The sequence below is a fragment of the Drosophila miranda genome (genome assembly GCF_003369915.1).
Source record: "Drosophila miranda strain MSH22 chromosome Y unlocalized genomic scaffold, D.miranda_PacBio2.1 Contig_Y2_pilon, whole genome shotgun sequence".
NCBI lineage: Eukaryota > Metazoa > Arthropoda > Insecta > Diptera > Drosophilidae > Drosophila > Drosophila miranda.
In genome coordinates this window covers 27,263,874-27,287,419 of record NW_022881614.1, presented here as the reverse complement: position 1 = coordinate 27,287,419, position 23,546 = coordinate 27,263,874, and the positions used below count along the sequence as shown (strand labels likewise).

The window sequence follows — 23,546 nt, the reverse complement described above, 5'->3', positions numbered from 1 at the left end:
GTGGCTGAAAGTACACGTTGAGAGTGGATCAGATTTGAGTTAAGTTTGCTGGATGGTTGAATAGTATTTCCTGAACCAGAGCCATCAATCAACGTCCTTTCAAGGCATATGTGTAGCTTCAGAAATGTACCCAACATTTTGAAACAGAGAATACGAATTCAAATTAGATTTACAAGCCGAAAAGAGGGAATGTCAGATGGAGCCTTCGCCACAAAAACCCGAAACGAGTGAGTCCTGCGCCACACAACAAACATGGCATACAATTAATAATACTTAAAAGGCCAAGCGAGATGGAGTGTGTGGTGTGTCTAGGGGATATCCTCTCGCTTCTACAGTCATACGGGTAATACCACTCCTCTCAGGGTGCCTTCGGGGGTGTAGGGCAGGGTGTGTGGTAATGAATAATGCGCACTCACCTGGCAGCATTATTACGCGCTCCTCCCTAAGGGTGCTGCCTTTCGGGCTCTTTTCCGTTGAGTTATTTGCTCGTTACTGGAAAAAAAGACCAGAAAAAAAATATATTTATAAAGTTTGACTTTAATTGAAATTAGGTGCGATAATTAAATGCATTTTTGTCGGTCATGGGATCACGAGGGAGGGAAGGGGCTTAAAGGTGCCCTTTGAGGCGACACCTGGCCACAGGGGAACAGATGGTGACCCCGACACCCAAATGAAAACTCTTATGGATTAGGGGTGTGTTGTTCTTCTTCACTCATGTTATGCTCTTTGGGTGTGCTTCAAGTTGATTTATGACAGCATACGAGTACGTGGAAGTGGCTGCCCCGTGAAGTGGGGCTTGGAATTTTTCAAAATTGATGAAAATCATGAGCTTTACAGCTGCTCAAAATAGTAGCTGTGGAGATAATGTTTTTTATCCCCAATCGGCCGACTAATTATTTCGAATTAAACCAAACTCGGCGCAGAAATAAAATTACGATATGTTCTTTAATGCGTGACATCCAAATTGCAAGTGTGGCTTGCCTGCCCTTTACATTGCCGCTCCGATCGCTCGGCCGACGTCGGTAGGCAGACGCAAAGCGGAGATAGCGAAGAGCGAGCTGGCAGAGAGCGTTTTGCAGGGCAAGCAAGCGCAAAGCTTTAACAAACAAATGAGTGACATAGACATAGGACAAACAAAATAAGCGGCTGAGGGCCAAGAATTAGGTGCTATTTGGCAAGCAGCTAATCGGCTGGGTTCTGCTCCGAACATTCACCCCCCGTTGGAAGGCAAAGGCTTTCAACAGATCCATCCTGAAGGGGCAGAACCGCTATTTTTCCAACGGCCCTCTTGAAGATGCTTGCTTGGGCGCAGCTGGCGGCTACGCTGGGATGATCGTCGAACGCAGCAATCGGCGCATCTTTACGAAGGCGGCTTGTCGTGATTACGTCTTGATCATCGGGAACCTCTGTAATTGTATAGAATGGCAGGAAATTTGGCAATGTAGAAATTGTTGAAAGTTGAATTTCATTTAGCGTGGATATGTAGGTTTTTAATATATGGAAAAGTTCGCGCTGCAGTTCCTGATTCTCCGATCGCAGTTTTTCCACTTGCACCTGGCACTCGAGCAGCTGCTTCCTGCATTGCTGCTCTAAGTTTTGGTACTCCAGCGTTGTGGGTCGAAAATCGTCAATAGAGATGCACGAGGAATTTTCAAAAGCGGCTAAAGCTGCACGCTTATTCTCCGAGCTATCAATGCTTCCTGATACTATCCAACCAAGTTTTGTCTCCTGCAATGTTGGCAATTGGGCTGATAGTCGAATCTGTCCGACGCACATTAAATCGAAGAACAAACCAGAACCTATCAACAGATCGATACGTTGGGGCTTGGAGAAATTAGGATCAGCTAGTTTTAGATTATTCGGCATTGGCCAATCCTTTGCGTCTACGCCGAAGTTAGGCTGCATTTCCGTAATTGAGTTGGTGACAATTGCAGCGAAGGAAGCTCGATAGCTTGCGTCCTGGGATTGTATAACTATATGTACAGACTTGCTCGAAGGTAGAATGGAATCTCCGATTCCAGAAATGTGAACATAAGACGAGCGATGATCCAACTGCAACTGATCAGCAAGTCTAGATGTTACAAAGTTTGCCTGTGATGCAGAATCCAAAATGGCACGACATGGGATAAGTGCTCCATAACGATCTGTTACATGGACGAGGGCAGTAGGTAGCAACACGTTCTGGCTAGGCTGAGATTTCTGGATCGAGGGGGAGGACTGGAACACCCGCTTGCTAGAAGCACAGTCGCGGCCTCTTGCTGGATCGATTCCTCGGCCGGTGAAGAGGAAGATGAAGCACCAGTTCCCGATGGAATGGGGAGTAGCGTGTGATGTTTGGCCTGGCAATGCCTGCAAAGTCCTGACCTGCAACTCTGCAATTCATGGCCTTTGTTGAGGCAGTTCAAACACAAGCGGCTCTTCTTTGCTTCTTTGTATCGTTCAAACGCAGAGAGATTCAGGAATGCCTGACATCTAGATATGTAATGCTCGGAGGAATTGCAATGGTTACATATGGGGTTAGGATGGTCGTTACTGGAGGTGATAAGGGTGACAGGTTTGTCTTCTCCCACCTGTTGACTAGGACTTGTTGCCATGGCTGATCCCAAATTCTCCAGCATCCGACATCTCGCTTCCAGAAATGAGGCCATGCTTGACCACCGAGGCAATCCTGACGTCGGCAAGTTCTCTTCCCATTTCTCCTTTGTTTTGTGGTCCAGTTTCGTGCCTATGATGAAGATCAGCAACCCATCGGATATCTCCTGCTGGGTCGCCAAGGTCTGAAGTGCACGCAAGTGCGAATTGATTTTGTCGCTGAGCGCGCGCAAGCCGATAGCCGAGCCCTTCTCCACCCCTTGCAGCCCGAAAATAGCCTTGACGTGTGCCTGAAAATGTAACAGTTTATTATCGAATCGCAACATTAGTAAATTCAACGCCTTGTCGTAATTCTCCTCAGAAAGTTCCAAGGAACTAATCGTATCCAGCGCAGCACCATCTAGACATCCACGAAGATATTGGAATTTTTCGATGATTGGTATACGATGGTCTTTGTGCACCATTGTCGAGAACATCGAGTGGAATTCTGGCCAATCCATGTAGTTCCCACCGAATCGCGGAAGCTGCAACTCGGGCATTCGAGAACGGCCTATACTATTATAGGCGAACAACGACGAATTCCCCTCGAGAGTATGCCGAGCCGTTGAATTGGCAACATTTACCGTGCGAGCAGCCATCAACTCCCGCGACAGCCTGGACCTAACCTTGACATAAACATTCGAAAAGTCCAGCCGGGCATCATGGGCTAACTGCAGGAAATCCAGCCTTTCAAGGCTCGTTTGAGCGGCATCGAAATCCGCATTCATTCGCTCGATTTGCTCTAAGCGAGCTTGAAGTTCTGCCTCATCTAACTCGGCAAGCTCTTCCTTGGTAAGAAAGCGATCCATGGCCTTTAGTTGGCGCGCGATGAACTCGGCCTTGTGCTTGTAGAAATCACTCGGCATTGCTGCGTTCGCGACATTGGTAGGCTCAGGTGCTGCCATGTTGAGGTTTTAAAAGAGTCTCTCAGCACGACCGAAAAAGACACCCTGTAAACGTATAAACGTGGGAACCGAAAGCAAAGGGATTACAGCTAATGCCTTTAGCTGTGCGGCTGTGCGAGCTGTCCGATTCCGCTTTGTACTCCGCTTGTGTGTATTAGTGAGTTCGCTGCACTGCCTACCGCACTGCACTGACCGAATTGTCGCGACAGAGAAATTAATAGCCAGCAATGCGTGTATGTAGGTGTATGTAAGTGTGTTTTAGCACCGAATTGTGCTTAACCGCCGAAAATTGGCTAGGGCTAACGAATGTCGATCGCGAATGATTATTAATTGACACTGCAACTCAGAGATCACGTCGGGGTCACCAAATTTTATGTGGAGATAATGTTTTTTTATCCCCAATCGGCCGACTAATTATTTCGAATTAAACAAAACTCGGCGCAGAAATAAAATTACGATATGTTCTTTAATGCGTGACATCCAAATTGCAAGTGTGGCTTGCCTGCCCTTTACATTGCCGCTCCGATCGCTAAGCGCAGCTTCGCTCGGCCGAAGTCGGTAGGCAGACGCAAAGCGGAGATAGCGAAGAGCGAGCTGGCAGAGAGCGTTTAGCAGGGCAAGCAAGCGCAAAGCTTTAACAAACAAATGAGTGACATAGACATAAGTAACAAACAAAATAAGCGGCTGAGTCGCCATAAAGCAAACGCCTTTTATTCCGATTTTCGATTTCTAATCGTTGAATAATCGGTATGTATTTATTTTATATAGCCCTTGGGCTTTTGATCCATTTAGGGACTTTCTCTGAATGAATCCATCATCGATTTATATTCGTTAGCCATTAAAATCATTTTCGCCTCTTTCGTTTCAGGTAAGCCCCGGTTTTGGATGCCCAAAATGCAACTATTCGATACGTGAGTAGAGGCCAAACAAATACCGGATTTCAATGATTTGCCAAAAGCCACAAAAACGAATGGCAGCAAAAAAAACGAGGGGGAACGTTGTGAGTTGCTGCGGACACCGCAACTCTACAGTTATACCCGATACTAAGTCAGTATGACTCTCCTCCGGCAGACGCCGCTAATATTGAATCACACGACAAAGAGTGCGAGCGAGAGAGACAGAAAATCAGTCTGAGCGTGACGTCGGGCGCTGCGTAGCCACTGCAAATTGATTTGTTCCTTTTGGCTATAAAAATTATCTGATCTGATCCAGATTCAGTAATCTGATAGATATGATCATTATCTATGTTTCTGCGTTTTTAGTTTTTTCGTATTCGCAATATTGTGGATGCAACAGATTTTCGTCCTTTGTGGGGGCGGAAGGCGGTGGGGCGAAAATTTGAGATATACGTTTTATAGTGAGATCTGACAGGAGTGCGGATACTAAATTTGGTAAATCTAGCCTTAATAGTCTCTGAGATTTGTGAATATCCCCAGATTTGCATCCTTTGCGGGGGCGGAAGGGGGTGTGGCGAAATTTTGAAACAAACTCGTCTCGGTCCGATATATTAGGAGTGTGGACACCAAATTTGGTTGCTCTAGCTTTTATAGTCTCTGAGATCTAGGCGCTAATGTTTTACTCTAAGCAAAGCCGGCTATGCTACGTGTGTGTTAGAGAGAGACAGGGCGAGAAAAAATGAAATTGTTTTGTTCTTTCTAAAAGAGAGTATAGAGAAAGGCTTTTTCCAATTTCCATTTCTTTGCCGTGCAATTATCAAATATGTTTCCCCATTTCAAATGCGCCTTTGATGCCTGCGTGTGTGTGTGTGTGTGTGGGGGCGCCTCACACATGGGTGTGGCAGCATTTGCAAACGGCATTTTGTGGCTGCATCATTAACAGTCCCGGAGCCACAGGCGTCCGTGGAGTAGCGCGGGGGGTAGCACAAAGTACGGGACAGGGAAAAAATAATTACATTTCAATTTGGATGATGATAAAATCAGTCTCGAAATCCCTGCCCCAAATAGGCAAGCCCCTGCCCCTGCCACCAAATGATTGTTAATTGAAAATTTTTGCCACAAACCGATGGGGCCACCCCCCACTGGCGGTATAGCATCCATGGTTTAATGGTCTTTAAGAGCGCATTTAAAACGCGTTTGCAACATGCGTGTGGCATCTCCTCTCCTTCCTGCCTGGACATCAAAGTTCGTCAAGGAGTTCGTTCTCTCATTTTTGCTTTTCCGCAAAGCTTAAGGAAATAAAAGTCCTTAATTTGATCAAAAACTTATTAATTTACCTTGATTGAAATTTATCGAAAATTGAAAGGCACTCAACCCTCATACAAAATGTATAAAAATGGGTTCTTAATATTGAAAATCCCAACTTGAGGAGAGAATTGTGTAGATAAAATTATATATTTATGGAAAAACTTGTGGCGATAGTTTTACCCATGAAAGATGGAAATCGTGTGTTGAGAGAAGAGGTATAGTTGGAAATTTTATATTTATGGAAAACCCTTCAGCAATAGGCTGGGATTCAGTTACAGACAAGGAAAATAGACAAGTGAAATTTGAAATTAAATGAAATTTCGTATTTATGGAAAAATCTGTGGCATAAGCTGGATTTAGTTGGGGTTACAAGGGGGTTATTACAAGTGCCCAAAGGTGAAAGCAGATAGAAACGAGGGGGAACGTTGTGAGTTGCTGCGGACACCGCAACTCTACAGTTATACCCGATACTAAGTCAGTATGGCTCTCCTCCGGCAGACGCCGCTAATATTAAACGACACGACAAAGAGTGCGTGCAAGAGAGACAGAAAATCAGTCTGAGCGTGACGTCGGGCGCTGCGTAGCCACTGCAAATTGATTTGTTTCTTTTGGCTATAAAAATTATCTGATCTGATCCAGATTCAGCAATCTGATAGATATGGTCGTTATCTATGATTCTGCGTTTTTAGTTTTCTCGAATCTGCAATATTGTGGATGCAACAGCTTTTCGTCCTTTGTGGGGGCGGAAGGGGGTGGGGCGAAATTTTGAGATATACGTTTTATAGTGAAATCTAACAGGAGTGCGAATACTAAATTTGGTTACTCTAGCGTTAATAGTCTTTGAGATTTGTGAATATCCCCAGATTTTCGTCCTTTGCGGGGGCGGAAGGGGGTGTGGCGAAATTTTGAAAAAAACTCGTCACGGTCCGATATATTAGGAGTGTGGATACCAAATTTGGTTGCTCTAGCTTTTGTAGTCTCTGAGATCTAGGCGCTAATGTTTTACTCTAAGCAAAGCTGGCTATACTACGTGTGTGTTAGAGAGAGACAGGGCGAGAAAAAATGAAATTGTTTTCTTGATGCTGGCTATAATAATAAAACGATCGAATTCAGATTCTGCAGTCTAAAAGATATGGTCATTCTCTACGATTCTGGTTAAGTGTTAAGGGGAGGGAGGGGGAAGGCCACGAAGGCTACATGACATTAATTTTATACATTATACGGCCCGAGGGGTCTCTAAGCCCCACGTAGCTTATTATCTTCTTTAAAGGGGGGGGGGGGGAAAGTCGCGATCACGGCGGATGCCACTGGCTTTTCAGAACCAAAACCCAACAACAACGCGTCAGCAGCAGCCAAAACGAGAGAGGAATACACCGAGGACCGAAAACCAACGGCATCGACGCAGCAACGGCGTGAATACACCGAGAAAGCAGAAACCCGAAAACAACGACGCAGCAGCGGCCAAAGAGAGACGAGGAATACGCCGAGAACCAAACCCAACAACAACGACGCAGCAGCAGCCAAAACGAGAGGAATACACCGAGGACCGAAAACCAACGGCATCGACGCAGCAACGGCGTGAATACACCGAGAGAGCAAAAACCCAACAACAACGACGCAGCAGCAGCCAAAACGAGAGAGGAATACACCGAGGACCGAAAACCAACGGCATCGACGCAGCAACGGCGTGAATACACCGAGAACCGAAACCTAACGGCACCGACGCCAAAACGGGGAGGAATACACCAAGAAACAAAACCCGACAACAACAACGCAGCGGAAGCCAAGGAGAGAGAGAAATACACCAAGAGCCGAAACGGTAGCCAACAGCATCAATTCAGCGACGGCCGAAGACGAGAAACGCCGAAAAGATAAGCCGCCAGCGTCGACGCAGCAACGAAGCGCTGGAACGGTAAGCCCACAGCAGCAACGGCAGAAGACAGACGCGGTAAACTAAAGCGAAGTAACGACGCGCCAGCAGCGAGACAGAGAGACGAAAGTCACCGGCGCAGCGTAGACGCCGAACGACGGCGCCAGCCCTCTGCCGCCGCGGAAGATGACGACGCTAGCCGCCCCCGCTGACGCTGGATCGGAGAGCCAGCAGAACGCCGGTTTGGAAGCAGTCGTAGGAGTCGGACGTGTTCGCGGAAAAATTCGAGTGGCTTGGAAAAAGTAAAAACACGTGGCGGCCCGGATCCACTCCAACGCTATCAGTGACACGGGGAAGATCCGGCATCGACGCTGCGCTTACGGGGAGAAGACCCTGCATCGATACCACACTTACGGAGAGGAGATCCTGCATCTACGCTGCACCCACGGGGAAGAGGAGGCTTTCGACGAGTACAAGCGTGGGAGTTCAGGGGTAAGCGAGTCTCTGGACGTGCATACGGGCTGCTGAGCGGTGCGATAGGTAGGGAACCAAGAAAGAATAAAGTGAAATGTAACGAATATAACAGAAACATAGCACGACCTCCAACAATCTATACACTAGGGAACCTGGAGGCCCGGGGCTTCATCTTCTCTGCCTTTCCTCCCGCCTCTTGCCCGAGTCCGTGTGATTCCATCCAGTACTTCGTAGCCCGACAGGGTCCTGAGGCCGCTGTCCGGCGATTGCCTAGGCGTTCTCGGTGATACCTGTCGTTGTTCCCTCCGCATGATTCCCTCCAGTAGTTTGTGACCCCGCAGGGTCCCGAGGCCGCTATCCGACGATCGTCTAAGCGCCCCCGGTGACTCCTGTTGGTGTCTCGCCTGATTCCCTGGGTCCCGAAGGGGCTGTCCGGCGATTGCCCAAGCCCTCTCGGCGATACCTGCCCTGTATTATAAAGATTTTCGCAGTAATGTTTAGCCCGATAGTGACCCGTGAGTGCTATCCGGCGATTGCCTAAGCGCTCTCGGCGATACGCGTCGGTATTCTCGTACTCGTAGTAATTCTTAGTTCGACAGCGTCCCGTAAGTGCTATCCGGCGATTGCCTAGGCACCCTCGGCGATGCTTGTCGATATCCCTGACCCCCCCGTAGTAATTCTTAGGCCGACAGGGTCCCGTAAGTACCGTCCGGCGATAGCCTAGGTACTCTCGGCGATACTTGTCGGTATTTCCGCATAGCAAAGTTCCACTTTCCGCGTCGTAGTAATTCTTAGGCCGACAGGGTCCCGTAAGTACCGTCCGGCGATAGCCTAGGTACTCTCGGTGATACTTGTCGATATTCCCGCATAGCAAAGTTCCCCTTTCCGCGTCGTAGTAATTCTTAGGCCGACAGGGTCCCGTAAGTACCGTCCGGCGATAGCCTAGGTAGTCTCGGCGATAGTTGTCGGTATTCCCGCATAGCATAGTCCCCCTTTCCGCTTCGTAGTAACTCTCAGGCCGGCGGGGTCCCGTAAGTACTGTCCGGCGATAGCCTAGGTACTCTCGGCGACACCTGTCGGTATTATCGCATAGTGGAGACCTCCGTATTGATTCTGAGTTCGGTAGGGCCCTGAAGGCGCTCGGTGAAACCAACTGCCCCGTCCCACGCTACGATCGCTCCCGTCCGCGGGACTGCGGCCCCGTCCCCCATCGTCGGTCCGAAATACGGAGTCCCGGCAAATTATAAGTATTGCTGTAATTTCGACCCTGGAGTAGACTGAGATATGTACCCCAGCCCAGGATCGCGTCCTTACACTGTGTGTGTGTGTGGTTCCGTTCCTCCCCCCCCCCCCCCCCCCTGTATGAGATGTACCTTACAGATGGTACATATAGTATGTACATATATGTATATATCTACATTATATACCATTGTAACCCTCAAAACTCTCGCAAAGAAAACATTATTCTTTCATTTCTTTACTTAAAAAATATTTCCTGAGCTTCAGAAAAGTACCTTTCCTTTTATTTCCGAGGTTGATCCAATCAAACAGTCTGCCAGAGAAGTACATACATATGTATGCTTAGAGTCCTTAGAGCTGCCGCCTGCACTTAACACAACTGAAGTGCAAACAATAGAAACCGATGGAAGAGGGCCAAGAAGCAGGAGAGGGGAGGCTTGAGGGCAGGAGCTGGAGCAGTGGCAGAAATGTTCGCCATAAAAGCAAGTGCAACACTTGATCAGCTTAAATCAAACAAAATGGGGAATAGCATTCGAAGGAGGGCCATGCTCTCGAGTCGAAGGAAACTCAACACGTTTCCCGGGGGTGGTGGGCAGGGGGTGGTACGCTGGAAGTCATCCGGCCGAGGGGGAGGGTGGTACGTCCAAGGGAATGTCCTTGCTCGTACTTATTTCTCATACATTATAGCACTTTACACTTTTCACACGCTAAAATAATATTTTCGCAGGCCCTGGCGCAGATTGGCAGGAGGCAGTGTTTACACAATTCCATTTGCTTCTCTCTTTGTCCCCACTCTTCTGCTCTTTTCTGCTCTCTTTGGCGGGCTGGTCGAGCGAGGGGCGGGCCGTCAAGTAGCCGTCAATTGGGCAAAGAGAAGAGAGAAGGGAGGGATCCCTCAAGAGTTAGTATCCTAAACCACAAAACAGAGATAGGAATAGGGATATGGATAGGGATAAGGATAGTCCCAAAGCGGGGACTAGTTCAAGTGTTTGCATTTTTATCCTTGTCTTCCACTTGCACTCCTCTCCTCTCCTTCTCCTTTTTCTTAGTCTTTTCCTTCCTGTTGGGGTTTGGGCAAACACTTTTACCGTTGACTTGGTTGCCCTGAGGTGGCCCCTCCGGCCTTCTTCTTCTTCCTTTTTGGTGAAAGGCAGGCACGAAAACCGCTTAGCATGTTTACCGTTATGTACAGTGCTCGCTCGCCACTCGAATTCGCCGCATTTGCAGTACAGTACCGTTGGGCTCTGTGTTTGTGCGACTATTACTCACGCCCCAGTGCAGGGGGAGACGGGGGCAGATCGAGGGGGGAAGTTTGAAACTCTGCCGCCGCCACCGCCACCGCCCCCATCGCTGCTAATGTTTGCTCTGTTTAACCCATAAACGCCCTTTCAGCGCTCGCCTTTGCCCTCTCATCCGCTGGGCGCGGGAGGGCGGGGGCAGGCATTGGCACACATTTTGTGCACCGTCAAAGAATCACGCACAGACATACCGCACACAGTCCCCAGCAAACAGTGGAAATGGAGCAACCCTGGATACCCTAGGGGTGGGGTAGGGGCAAAGAGAAAGTCAATTGTCGCCCTGAAAGAGTGGGTTGAGAGTCTCTGGTTGGGAGTCCCATTAAATCCCAAAAGAAGATCTCTATAGGTCTGGGGTTCGACTCCACTCAAATCCTAACGAATCGCGGCTAGCACTTGGCCTACGATTGTATCTTTTTACTGTCCTTCTTCGTCCACCTTCGACCTGGACTCAACGCCCAGCTAATTACTTGATTATCTGCACAATCCCGGCAATTAATTGAGTTTTACATGCCCCAATAATCCCTCAAAAAGGAACTTGATCTTAGGCAATGAGTGAAATGTAATTAATACAGGAAAACCAGAAAAAACAGTAAAGAAAGTAGAGCAGGGGGACAGTGGGGGACAGACAGCATCATCTTCTAAGCAAGGGCCGACGTGTTGATGTCCATTTAAGTTAATACTGATTAATGCTGACAAATGAACTACGAAATTAATCAATGTCCGAGTATGTAGAGCAAGTGGCACGCAGAGAGCGAGAGGCAGAGATAACACCCCGAACTGTGGCATTGTGGCAACATCTAGCGGCTGGAGAAGGAGGGCAAAAGGGCAGTACTTTTGTTGTTTGTCACTTGTGACGATTTATCAATGCCAGCGACCCCCCTCCCATAGAATAGGGAGAGAGAGAGAGCGGAGCATTTCATCAAAGTGTCTGGGAGATTATCAACTCAAGAGAGAGACAGGCAGACAGACTCCACAATTGACTTGAAATGAACTATGTATATAAATATATATGTATCTGTATCTGTGGAGAGCGCATTGTGCGTGTCTGCAGTCCATCAAACAACATGTGATAATTCCAGGTTCATCAACATAAAAAAAGTCAACTTTTGTGCACAAACTAAAGTATTTACTTATTTATAAGGCAAGACACACACAACGGGAGAGCGCGGAGTGGCATAAAAGTGGGCATAAAAGTTCCCATCATCATCCCCCCCCCCCCCTTCCCCCTTCCCTCTTCCCGCAGTCTACTGCTGGCCGGGAGGCTGCCCCTCGTCTGTTGATAATGATTGAGCAATGGCACGCAACGACTTTATCTTCGTTTTTTGGCATCCGAAATTGCATAATTTATTGCGTGCGACAAACCATGAGAGCAGGAGAGCTGGACAACCGTTTGCATAACTAATTAAATGTGTGATGGACAGATGAACGGACATCGATGATATATTCCAGGTGTTGAAGGGCATCTAATGGAGCGAAAGGGAGAATACTCTTGGCAGAACATTCTCTGCTCTCTGAGACTCAACAAACCTCCACTCTGCCCTCTACAGGTGCCATTTCCACTTCTGTTATTCCGATATACATATAATGAAGACATTATCCAGGCTAAAGGCCAGCCTCTCACAATCTCTATGGGGAAATACGGATGCGTCAGCAGGTGATTGCATAAATTAGGGGACGACGATGGCTCTTTAAACAAGTTCCCATCAATTCAAAGACCACAAAGTTGTGGCGATCCACTTAGGAGTTGTCACAACACATGAAAGGGGGGAACGGATCGTGCCGTCGATGTATACAGAATGTTTGTTAATTGTGAGCATTGGATATCGAAATTTATGGTGGCATTCGGTAAGCGTTGAGCGAGCAGCTCGGATCTGCAATAAAAAGTCCAAATTATGGCTGCTGCGGCCCCCAAAGATTTCCAGTTGGCATTCGGTTGCATGCATAAATTTTGAAAATTATGTGCCCGATCCGCCACCGGCCCTGGGGCTATGGGGCAGCCATCGAAACCATCATCCTGCCCGAGAGCTAATTGAACCAGTAAATCGCAGTCACATTGCCCCTTGTCCCCGAGACAGACCTTTCTTTCTTGCCATCTTTCAATCTTTGGCTTTTCCCTCTTCTTCTGGGGGTTTTCCAGCAATTTTGCTTGCCTTGGGTTCTGTGAAAGTTCAAGATTTTCTTTACCTTCTGGCGGTTTGCTGTCACCTTTTTGTTTTTTAGTTGGGCGTGTCATAGAGGAAACACCAGCGACTGGAGGTGGCTGAAAGTACACGTTGAGAGTGGATCAGATTTGAGTTAAGTTTGCTGGAGGTTTGAATAGTATTTCCTGAACCAGAGCCATCAATCAACGTCCTTTCAAGGCATATGTGTAGCTTCATAAATGGACCCAACATTTTGAAACAGAGAATACGAATTCAAATTAGATTTACAAGCCGAAAAGAGGGAATGTCAGATGGAGCCTTCGCCACAAAAACCCGAAACGAGTGTGTCCTGCGCCACACAACAAACATGGCATACAATTAATAATACTTAAAAGGCCAAGCGAGATGGAGTGTGTGGTGTGTCTAGGGGATATCCTCTCGCTTCTACAGTCATACGGGTAATACCACTCCTCTCGGGGTGCCTTCGGGGGTGTAGGGCAGGGTGTGTGGTAATGAATAATGCGCACTCACCTGGCAGCATTATTACGCGCTCCTCCCTAAGGGTGCTGCCTTTCGGGCTCCTTTCCGTTGAGTTATTTGCTCGTTACTGGAAAAAAAGACCAGAAAAAAAATATATTTATAAAGTTTGACTTTAATTGAAATTAGGTGCGATAATTAAATGCATTTTTGTCGGTCGTGGGATCACGAGGGAGGGAAGGGGCTTAAAGGTGCCCTTTGAGGCGACACCTGGCCACAGGGGAACAGATGGTGACCCCGACACCCACATGAAAACTCTTATGGATTAGGGGTGTGTTGTTCTTGTTGAATCAAGTGTTGGTCACTCATGTTATGCTCTTTGGGTGTGCTTCAAGTTGATTTATGACAGCATACGAGTACGTGGAAGTGGCTGCCCCGTGAAGTGGGGCTTGGAATTTTTCAAAATTGATGAAAATCATTAGCTTTACAGCTGCTCAAAATAGTAGCCATAAGGCAAACGCCTTTTATTCCGATTTTCGATTTCTAATCGTTGAATAATCGGTATGTATTTATTTTATATAGCCCTTGGGCTTTTGATCCATTTAGGTACTTTCTCTGAATGAATCCATCATCGATTTATATTCGTTAGCAATTAAAATCATTTTCGCCTTTTTCGTTTCAGGTAAGCCCCGGTTTTGGATGCCCAAAATGCAACTATTCGATACGTGAGTAGAGGCCAAACAAATACCGGATTTCAATGATTTGCCAAAAGCCACAAAAACGAATGGCAGCAAAAAAAACGAGGGGGAACGTTGTGAGTTGCTGCGGACACCGCAACTCTACAGTTATACCCGATACTAAGTCAGTATGACTCTCCTCCGGCAGACGCCGCTAATATTGAATCACACGACAAAGAGTGCGAGCGAGAGAGACAGAAAATCAGTCTGAGCGTGACGTCGGGCGCTGCGTAGCCACTGCAAATTGATTTGTTCCTTTTGGCTATAAAAATTATCTGATCTGATCCAGATTCAGTAATCTGATAGATATGATCATTATCTATGTTTCTGCGTTTTTAGTTTTTTCGTATTCGCAATATTGTGGATGCAACAGATTTTCGTCCTTTGTGGGGGCGGAAGGGGGTGGGGCGAAAATTTGAGATATACGTTTTATAGTGAGATCTAACAGGAGTGCGGATACTAAATTTGGTTACTCTAGCCTTAATAGTCTCTGAGATTTGTGAATATCCCCAGATTTGCATCCTTTGCGGGGCGGAAGGGGGTGTGGCGAAATTTTGAAACAAACTCGTCTCGGTCCGATATATTAGGAGTGTGGACACCAAATTTGGTTGCTCTAGCTTTTATAGTCTCTAAGATCTAGGCGCTAATGTTTTACTCTAAGCAAAGCCGGCTATGCTACGTGTGTGTTAGAGAGAGACAGGGCGAGAAAAAATGAAATTGTTTTCTTGATGCTGGCTATAATAATAATACGATCCAATTCAGATTCTGCAGTCTAAAAGAGAGTATAGAGAAAGGCTTTTTCCAATTTCCAATTCATTGCCGTGCAATTTTCAAATATGTTTCCCCATTTCAAATGCGCCTTTGATGTCTGCGTGTGTGTGTGTGTGTGTGGGGGCGCCTCACACATGGGTGTGGCAGCATATGCAAACGGCATTTTGTGGCTGCATCATTAACAGTCCCGGAGACACAGGCGTCCGTGGAGCAGCGCGGGGGGTAGCACAAAGTACGGGACAGGGCAAAAATAATTACATTTCAATTTGGATGATGTCAAAATCAGTCTCGAAATCCCTGCCCCAAATAGGCAAGCCCCTGCCCCTGCCACCAAATGATTGTTAATTGAAAAATGTTGCCACAAACCGATGGGGCCACCCCCCACTGGCGGTATAGCATTCATGGTTTAATGGTCTTTAAGAGCGCATTTAAAACGCGTTTGCAACATGCGTGTGGCATCTCCTCTCCTCTCCTTCCTGCCTGGACATCAAAGTTCGTAAAGGAGTTCGTTCTCTCATTTTTGCTTTTCCGCAAAGCTTAAGGAAATAAAAGTCCTTAATTTGATCAAAAACTTATTAATTTACCTTGATTGAAATTTATCGAAAATTGAAAGGCACTCAACCCTCATACAAATGTGTTTAAAAATGGTTTCTTAATATTGAAAATCCCAACTTGAGGAGAGAATTGTGTAGATAAAATTATATATTTATGGAAAAACTTGTGGCGATAGTTTTACCCATGAAAGATGGAAATCGTGTGTTGAGAGAAGAGGTATAGTTGGAAATTTTATATTTATGGAAAACCCTTCAGCAATAGGCTGGGATTCAGTTACAGACAAGGAAAATAGACAAGTGAAATTTGAAATTAAATGAAATTTCGTATTTATGGAAAAATCTGTGGCATAAGCTGGATTTAGTTGGGGTTACAAGGGGGTTATTACAATTGCCCAAAGGATAGAGGGGGATAGAAACGAACGTTGTGAGTTGCTGCGGACACCGCAACTCTACAGTTATACCCGATACTAAGTCAGTATGGCTCTCCTCCGGCAGACGCCGCTAATATTAAACGACACGACAAAGAGTGCGTGCGAGAGAGACAGAAAATCAGTCTGAGCGTGACGTCGGGCGCTGCGTAGCCACTGCAAATTGATTTGTTCCTTTTGGCTATAAAAATTATCTGATCTGATCCAGATTCAGCAATCTGATAGATATGGTCGTTATCTATGATTCTGCGCTTTTAGTTTTCTCGAATCTGCAATATTGTGGATGCAACAGATTTTCGTCCTTTGTGGGGGCGGAAGGGGGTGGGGCGAAATTTTGAGATGTACGTTTTATAGTGAAATCTAACAGGAGTGCGAATACTAAATTTGGTTACTCTAGCGTTAATAGTCTTTGAGATTTGTGAATATTCCAGATTTTCGTCCTTTGCGGGGGCGGAAGGGGGTGTGGCGAAATTTTGAAACAAACTCGTCTCGGTCCGATATATTAGGAGTGTGGATACCAAATTTGGTTGCTCTAGCTTTTGTAGTCTCTGAGATCTAGGCGCTAATGTTTTACTCTAAGCAAAGCTGGCTATACTACGTGTGTGTTAGAGAGAGACAGGGCGAGAAAAAATGAAATTGTTTTCTTGATGCTGGCTATAATAATAAAACGATCCAATTCAGATTCTGCAGTCTAAAAGATATGGTCATTCTCTACGATTCTGCGTTTTTTGGTTTTCTCATATCTTTAAAATTGTGGATGCCACAGATTTTCGTCCTTTGTGGGGGCGGAAGTGGGCGGGGCGAAGTTTTGAAATATTTTTGTAGCAGTGACATATCACAGAAGTCTGGATCCAAAACATCGTTGGGGGTGGGGGGGGTTCCTCCTGCGAAAGCGTATGTTTCTTCTGCTTGTTTCTTTTCGAAACACCCCAATCCGATGCTAATAATTCTCCCTGAACATATTGGCTGTCTCTGTCCCTTGGTTTCTACCATTAGCCGCCACAAAAGCTTTGAATGTTGTTAGCTTCTCCTTCTCGCTCTTGCTCTTAGCCACGTTCAGGCACACGTACAGTAAAGCTTTAATTAAATTATGACTACGATAATGTACCGTTACAACGGCACATTACTCCCCTCCGCCCCCGTCCCCACACCCCTCTCCACACGCATCCCGTGGTGTGCTGTGCATGTGACTTCTCTCGTTCTCTGGTGCTTTGCATGTCGCTGCTCATCAACCAGCTCTCTCTCTCTCTCACACATACTCACGTGGGAAATTCCCTACACTTTCATGGAGCAAGGGGTGGGGGTGGGGTGGGTGGGAAAAGTGCCCTGAAACCGGTGTAATTTTCGCGTCCTCTGGTTCTTTTGTCCCGTCCTTAGGTCGACTTCCGCCACTTTTTGTGTGTTTTTTGGCATGTCGTGTCACAGGACTCTGACTCCGAGTCTGCTTCCTGTCTGCCATTTGGCGAAATGTAAATAAAGTAATTAAAGTAATAAAATTTGTTTTAATGCTCCTAAAGCCAAAAGTCTCTCTTCAGGCGAGAAAGAGCTAGCAAAGGAGTAGAGCAGAGCAGAGCCGAGATAGTGTGTGGCAGAAGATCCCTCTGCAGTGGAAAGGTGATAATTACGCTTATTTATTATGGCCATTTTCTGATGAGCGACGTGTGTGCCGCCATTCGCTGTCCCCCCTTTTCATTTGTTTTTGTTTTTTATGCAATTGTCGATAAATTTCTTTATAGCAAGAAATTGTCGCGTTTATCACGTAGCTCTCTCCCTGGCTTTTGCCTCAATCATTGTTTGCTTTTGGCTTATGCTTCATTCTTCATTCTTTGTTTGCCATTGTGCTGTGGGGTTTTTTGTATCCCCTTGGGAGAGGATATCGCAGGACCTGGTCTAGACGCTGGTCAAGCACTCCCACAACCCCTTCCAGCCAGGCCTCCTAGCATTCCTTAAAATTTCTTATTTCGAGCCTCTACCTCACCTTCATTCACTTGCCGTGCGGCTTTCCAAATGCAATTTCAGCAAAAAGCTTAACCCTGTCACTGGTCCTGTTCGTGTTCCTGCATTCTGTCGATTTGAACTTGCTTTTCGGGTTCCGCCCGCATAGAAAAAATACACGACAAATCAATTAGTTGCGCATTTTATGAGTATTCAAATATAAAACCAAATATAACGAGTGGGAACGTTGCGAGCGGCGGCAAGGGCTGCGGCTCTACATTTATACCCGATGCTGTCCCGCTCTGCTCCGCCAAATATCGCACACTGCACGAGGAACAGTGTGTGCGAAAGAGAGATGGAATGAATAAGCGCGTGGAAGGGGGTTGCATAGCCTTTCCTTTGTTCCTTCTAGCTTTAACAATGATGCGATCCAAACAAGATTCCCGACTCTGGTAGATATGAGGATTGTCTATGATTCTGTGTTTTCGGTTTTCTCGTACCTTCGGTCTAATATACCCCCACAATCTTTGAGTATTGGGTAAAAGAAGATACCCCCATTCAAAATCGCCATGAAAACAATAAATAGTAAAAAAAGTTTTGGTTATGTGAAAAAAGGAAAATAGCAGAAACAGTTTTAAATGAAAACGAGGGGGAACGTTGTGAGTTGCTGCGGAGACCGCAACTCTACAGTTATACCCGATACTAAGTCAGTATGGCTCTCCTCCGGCAGACGCCGCTAATATTAAACGACACGACAAGGAGTGCGTGCGAGAGAGACAGAAAATCAGTCTTAGCGTGACGTCGGGGGCTGCGTAGCCAGTGCAAATTGATTTGTTCCTTTTGCCTATAAAAATGATCCGATCTGATCCAATCTGATAGACATGGTCATTATCTATGAGTCTGCGTTTTTAGTTTTCTCGAATGTGCAATATTGTGGATGCAACAGATTTTCGTCCTTTGTGGGGGCGAAAAAGGGTGGGGCGAAATTCTGAGATATACGTTTTATAGTGAGATCTAACAGAAGTGCGGATACCAAATTTGGTTACTCTAGCCTTAATAGTCTCTGAGATTTGTGGATGCCCCAGACACGACAAAGAGTGCGTGCGAGAGAGACAGAAAATCAGTGTGAGCGTGACGTCGGGCGCTGCGTAGCCAGTGCAAATTGATTTGTTCCTTTTGGCTATAAAAATGATCTGATCTGATCCAGATTCAGCATTCTGATAGATATGGTCATTATCTATGATTCTGCGTTTTTAGTTTTCTCGAATGTGCAATATTGTGGATGCAACAGATTTTCGTTCTATGTGTGGGCGGAAGGGGTGGGGCGAAATTTTGAGATACACGTTTTATAGTAAGATCTAACAGGAGTGCGGATACCAAATTTGGTTACTCTAGCCTTAATAGTCTCTGAGATTTGTGAATATCCCCAGATTTTCGTCCTTTGCGGGGGCGGAAGGGGGTGTGGCGAAATTTTGAAACAAACTCGTCTCGGTCCGATATATTAGGAGTGTGGATACCAAATTTGGTTGCTCTAGCTTTTGTAGTCTCTGAAATATAGGCGCTAATGTTTTACTCTAAGCAAAGCCGCCTATGCTACGTGTGTGTTAGAGAGAGACAGGGCGAGAAAAAATGAAATTGTTTTCTTGATGCTGGCTATAATAATAATACGATCCAATTATGGTCATTCTCTACAATTCTACGTTTTTGGTTTTCTCATATCTTTAAAATTGTGGATGCCACAGATTTTCGTCCTTTGTGGGGGCGGAAGTGGGCGGGGCGAAGTTTTGAAATATTTTTGTAGCAGTGACATATCACAGAAGTCTGGATCCAAAACATCGTTGCTCTAGCTCTTATAGTCTTTGAGCACTAGGCGCTGAAGGGGACGGACAGACGGACAGACGGACGGACGGACAGACAGACAGGGCTCAATCGACTCGGCTATTGATGCTGATCAAGAATATATATACTTTATGGGGTCGGAAACGATTCCTTCTGGACGTTACACACATCTGCTTTTACCACAAATCTAATATACCCCAATACTCATTTTGAGTATCGGGTATATAAAACGAGGGGGAACGTTGTGAGTTGCTGCGGACACCGCAACTCTACAGTTATACCCGATACTAAGTCAGTATGGCTCTCCTCCGGCAGACGCCGCTTATATTAAACGACACGACAAAGAGTGCGTGCGAGAGAGACAGAAAATCAGTGTGAGCGTGACGTCGGGCGCTGCGTAGCCAGTGCAAATTGATTTGTTCCTTTTGGCTATAAAAATGATCTGATCTGATCCAGATTCAGCAATCTGATAGATATGGTCATTATCTATGATTCTGCGTTTTTAGTTTTCTCGAATCTGCAATATTGTGGATGCCACAGATTTTCGTCCTTTGTGGGGGCGGAAGTGGGCGGGGCGAAGTTTTGAAATATTTTTGTAGCAGTGACATATCACAGAAGTCTGGATCCAAAACATCGTTGGTGGTGGGGGGTTTCCTCCTGCGAAAGCGTATGTTTCTTCTGCTTGTTCCTTTTCGAAACACCCCAATCCGATGCTAATAATTCTCCCTGAACATATTGGCTGTCTCTGTCCCTTGGTTTCTACCATTAGCCGCCACAAAAGCTTTGAATGTTGTTAGCTTCTCCTTCTCGCTCTTGCTCTTGCTCTTAGCCACGTTCAGGCACACGTACAGTAAAGCTTTAATTAAATTATGACTACGATAATGTACCGTTACAACGGCACATTACTCCCCTCCGCCCCCGTCCCCACACCCCTCTCCACACGCATCCCGTGGTGTGCTGTGCATGTGACTTCTCTCGTTCTCTGGTGCTTTGCATGTCGCTGCTCATCAACCAGCTCTCTCTCTCTCTCACACATACTCACGTGGGAAATTCCCTATACTTTCATGGAGCAGGGGGTGGGGGTGGGGTGGGTGGGGAAAGTGCCCCTGAAACCGGTGTAATTTTCGCGTCCTCTGGTTGTTTTGTCCCGTCCTTAGGTCGACTTCCGCCACTTTTTGTGTGTTTTTTGGCATGTCGTGTCACAGGACTCTGACTCCGACTCTGCTTCCTGTCTGCCATTTGTCGAAATGTAAATAAAGTTATTATAGTAATAAAATTTGTTTTAATGCTCCTAAAGCCAAAAGTCTCCCTTCAGGCGAGAAAGAGCTAGCAAAGGAGTAGAGCAGAGCAGAGCAGAGCAGAGCCGAGATAGTGTGTGGCAGAAGATCCCTCTGCAGTGGAAAGGTGATAATTACGCTTATTTATTATGGCCATTTTCTGATGAGCGACGTGTGTGCCGCCATTCGCTGTCCCCCCTTTTCATTTGTTTTTGTTTTTTATGCAATTGTCGATAAATTTCTTTATAGCAAGAAATTGTCGCGTTTATCACGTAGCTCTCTCCCTGGCTTTTGCCTTAATCATTGTTTGCTTTTGGCTTATGCTTCATTCTTCATTCTTTGTTTGCCATTGTGCTGTGGGGTTTTTTGTATCCCCTTGGGAGAGGATATCGCAGGACATGGTCTAGACGCTGGTCAAGCACTCCCACAACCCCTTCCAGCCAGGCCTCCTAGCATTCCTTAAAATTTCTTATTTCGAGCCTCTACCTCACCTTCATTCACTTGCCGTGCGGCTTTCCAAATGCAATTTCAGCAAAAAGCTTAACCCTGTCACTGGTCCTGTTCGTGTTCCTGCATTCTGTCGATATGAACTTGCTTTTCGGGTTCCGCCCGCATAGAAAAAATACACGACAAATCAATTAGTTGCGCATTTTATGAGTATTCAAATATAAAACCAAATATAACGAGTGGGAACGTTGCGAGCGGCGGCAAGGGCTGCGGCTCTACATTTATACCCGATGCTGTCCCGCTCTGCTCCGCCAAATATCGCACACTGCACGAGGAACAGTGTGTGCGAAAGAGAGATGGAATGAATAAGCGCGTGGAAGGGGGTTGCGTAGCCTTTCCTTTGTTATTTCTAGCTTTAACAATGATGCGATCCAAACAAGATTCCCGACTCTGGTAGATATGAGGATTGTCTATGATTCTGTGTTTTCGGTTTTCTCGTACCTTCGGTCTAATATACCCCCACAATCTTTGAGTATTGGGTAATAGAAGATACCCCCATACAAAATCGCCATGAAAACAATAAATAGTAAAAAAAGTTTTGGTTATGTGAAAAAAGGAAAATAGCAGAAACAGTTTTAAATGAAAAACGAGGGGGAACGTTGTGAGTTGCTGCGGACACCGCAACTCTACGGTTATACCCGATACTAAGTCAGTATGGCTCTCCTCCGGCTGACGCCGCTATTATTAAACGACACGACAAAGAGTGCGTGCGAGAGAGACAGAAAATCAGTCTGAGCGTGACGTCGGGCGCTGCGTAGCCACTGCAAATTGATTTGTTCCTATTGGCTATAAAAATGATCTCATCTGATCCAGATTCAGGAATCTGATAGATATGGTCATTATCTATGACGCTGCGTTTTTAGTTTTTTCGTATCTTCAATATTGTGGATGCAACAGATTTTCGTCCTTTGTGTGGGCGGAAGGCGGTAAGGCGAAATTTTGAGATAAACGTTTTATAGTAAGATCTAACAGGAGTGCGGATACCAAATTTGGTTACTCTAGCGTTAATAGTCTCTGAGATTTGTGAATATTCCCAGATTTTCGTCCATTGCGGGGGCGGAAGGGGGTGTGGCGAAATTTTGAAACAAACTCGTCTCGGTCCGATATATTAGGAGTATGGATACCAAATTTGGTTGCTCTACCTTTTATAGTCTCTGAGATCTAGGCGCTAATGTTTTACTCTAAGCAAAGCCGGCTATACTACGTGTGTGTTAGAGAGAGACAGGGCGAGAAAAAATGAAATTGTTTTCTTGATGCTGGCTCTAATAATAATACGATCCAATTCAGATTCTGTAGTCTAAAAGATATAGATAGATATGGTCATTATCTATGATTCTGCGTTTTTAGTTTTCTCGAATCTGCAATATTGTGGATGCAACAGATTTTCGTCCTTTGTGGGGGCGGAAGGGGGTGGGGCGAAATTCTGAGATATACGTTTTATAGTGAGATCTAACAGAAGTGCGGATACCAAATTTGGTTACTCTAGCCTTAATAGTCTCTGAGATTTGTGGATGCCCCAGATTTTCGTCCTTTGCGGGGGCGGAAGGGGGTGTGGCGAAATTTGGACACGAAACGGTCAAGGTCCGATATCACAGGAGTGTGGATACCAAATTTGGTTGCTCTGGATCTTATAGGTTCTGAGATCCTTGAACTCATATTTTGCAATTGGCAAAGCCGACCATGAAACCTGTGTGTTAGAGAGAGACAGAGCGAGAAAGAATGAAATTGTTTTCTTGATTCTAGTTATAATAATTATACGATCTGGTTGAGACTTTACACTCTAGAACATATAGTCATCCTCTACGATTCTGCGTTTTTGGTTTTATCGTATCTTTAAAAATGTGGATGCCACAGATTTTCGTTCTTTGTGGGGGCGGAAGTGGGCGGGGCGAAGTTTTGAAATATTTTTGTAGCAGTGACATATCACAGAAGTCTGGATCCAAAACATCGTTGCTCTAGCTCTTATAGTCTTTGAGCACTAGGCGCTGAAGGGGACGGACGGACGGACGGACGGACGGACGGACGGACGGACGGACGGACGGACAGACGGACAGACAGACAGACAGACAGACAGGGCTCAATCGACTCGGCTATTGATGCTGATCAAGAATATATATACTTTATGGGGTCGGAAACGATTCCTTCTGGACGTTACACACATCCACTTTTACCACAAATCTAATATACCCCAATACTCATTTTGAGTATCGGGTATAAAAAGCTTCGAAATATTTAACATATTGCTGAATCTGGATCAGA

At 45.9% G+C, this 23,546-nt stretch overlaps 1 long non-coding RNA gene across 1 annotated transcript; it reads right to left on the bottom strand.

Annotated features, from left to right (window-relative positions):
- Window positions 1-307: 307 nt before the first annotated feature.
- Window positions 308-17,783, bottom strand: LOC117194146. Its single transcript, XR_004474757.1, has 3 exons — window positions 17,708-17,783; window positions 13,294-13,369; window positions 308-492 (listed from the first exon to the last, which is right to left on the bottom strand). It is a non-coding gene; the product is annotated as an uncharacterized LOC117194146 (long non-coding RNA).
- Between the last annotated feature and the right edge of the window lie 5,763 nt (window positions 17,784-23,546).